Here is a 2,542-nt window from a genome sequence, read left to right on the forward strand (position 1 = left end):
TACTCTAGCTATTCTCACCCTGTCTGTCACTCCCCATGCCTGGGTGCAGACCTGCTACAAGAACTCCGCTGCTCTGTGAACTGCCCAGGACAAATGCACAGTGTATTTTCCAATTACTAGGATACTCACAAACTCAATCCATGGTTTCTTGACCATGACTAATACTTTATTTTATACAAATATAATCAAATGTAACACTTTTGGACTGCTGAGTGAGGGTGAATGAAACAGAAATTCACTTCTGGAAACATCACCAGATGTCATGTCATGGAGACACTATGCCAGAACTTTTAAAGATAAAAGTCACCATTGTGTAAAGATAGACATTTTGTAGCAAGGAGGGGAGTGATTAACTTTTCAATCTAGGAGCAGAGGTCCTTGGGATCATGAAGGGAGAAGAGCGGAGATTGGGACCCTACCCAGAGAAGCAGTGATGCCTGAGATGGAGGCAGAGACAATGATGTGGAGAGATGGAGCAGCTGGGCTTTTTAGACCCAGAGAGGGAGAGGGGCTGTGTGCTGACGACCAGGAGGCAGGCTTGTAGTGTATACCCTTTAGTTGATTGATGATGCATGGAGGGGATTGTAACCATGGTAATGAAACAATATACGATAGGATGAATGTAAAACTAATGTTCTCCCATGTAAACTGTCACATAATTCACAATAAAACATTTAAAAAAAAAAACAGAAAAAGAAAAAAAATCACCATTGTTACCCATTCTATTTGTGTGTGTATTGATGCATTGCAGTTACAGAAGCAAACAATCAAAAATGTTTTGAGATTTTACATAAATTATTTAGGGAGAAATGTCCTGTTTTCGGAAATTTCTTTTAAAATACTTCTATCAAAAATACAGGTAAAGTAAATATGCCAAAATTTTAAATTAAGATAAAATGTCTAATGGGGCTTCAAAAAGTTCATGAAAAAATGTTATTATCTTTTCACTCTGTTTTCCATGACCTTTATGAAGCCCCCTTGTAGATGATGGGTATGTGTGAGGATCATCACCATTTCTTCTGAAGAGCTGTCCCCAACTTGGTCTGGAGGATTTGGTCTTTCCCTCTAGGTTACAGCAGGTTTGCCTATCACTCCAATGTGGTGTATCTCACATGGCATTGTAGTTGGTTGCTTTGTAAATCCATCTCTCATAGTAGATCACCACTCCTGAGGAACAAAGTGATATCTTCACGCTAAGTGTCTCTAGCCAGTTAAGTACTCATCATGAAGTCTTCTCCAATTCATGGTGAACCCATGTGTCTGAGTAGAAATGTGCTCCATAAGGTTTTCATTGGTTGTTGGTGACTTTTTCAATTAAATCACTACACCTTTCTCCTCAGACACTTCTGGGTAGACTTAAACTTCCAACCTTTCGATTAGCAGCTGACGGTATTAATTATTTGCACAGTCCAGCAACTCTAATTGTCTCTAAATGCATTGCTGTCAAGTTGATTCTGACTCACAATGCCCCTATTGGACAGAGCAAAATGACCTGATAAGGGTTACTAGGTATTTGTTGTTGTTGTTGTTGTTGTTAAGTGCCGTTAAGTCAGTTCAAACTCGTTATAACAACCCAGTATAGGGTTTCTGAGGAGTGGCTAGTGAGTTTGCATCGCCAACCTTGTGGCCCGTCGCTTTGTCCCATAGCACCACACCAGGGCTCCTTACTAGGGATATACCGAAATTAACTGAAAGCAGGATTCAAATAGATACTTATACATCAGCGTTCAATGAAGTTTTTATTTTCAAAGGATCAAAACAACCCTAAGTGTTTTTAGTGTCCATAACAAATCAATGGATAAGCAAAGTGGTACATATATGCAATGGAATATTTATCCATATAGACAAATGAGGTTTTTTTTTTTTAAATGTTTCATTGATATTAATGTTTTATGTGGTAGTTTACATAGGAGAACATTAGTTTTACTTTCATTCTATCATATATCATTTCATTGCCATGGGTACAATCCCCTCAATACATCATCAACCAACCAAAGGGTATATCCTGCAAGCCTGACCACCACACCTCTCCCCCCAGTCTTCAGCACACAGTCCCTCTCCCTCTATGGATCTAAAGTCCCCAGCTGTTCCATCACTCCACGTCATCGTCTCTGCTTCCATCTGAGGCATCACTGCTTCTCTGGGTAGGGTCCTGAACTCCGCTCTTCTCCGTTAATGGTCCTAGGGACCTCTGCTCCTAGACTGGAAAGTTAATGACTCCCTTCTTTGCATTAAAACATCTACCTTTACATTTCCAACCCTCACAATCAGTCCTGATAACAATTATTCACTATTGTATCACAAGAGACCCATCTGTATTTCATTTCATCAGCCCCGGCCAGACAGATTGGACACTATTCACTGGAGATTCTGCTTTCCTCCAGGCCCCCTGGCTCTAGGTTCCTCTTGAAAGCTTGTAAGCCAGTTACTTCTGGCCTTTGTAGCACCCCCCATTTTGGGTAGCCAGTGTCCAAGTTGCCCATACCTGTCTACTCTGTGTACGGAGGGGGTGGGAATGATCCTTGCTGTAAGGATTTGTTCC

Source organism: Chrysochloris asiatica, unplaced genomic scaffold (assembly GCF_000296735.1).
Source record: "Chrysochloris asiatica unplaced genomic scaffold, ChrAsi1.0 scaffold00008, whole genome shotgun sequence".
In the NCBI taxonomy this organism is placed as follows: Eukaryota; Metazoa; Chordata; class Mammalia; order Afrosoricida; family Chrysochloridae; genus Chrysochloris; species Chrysochloris asiatica.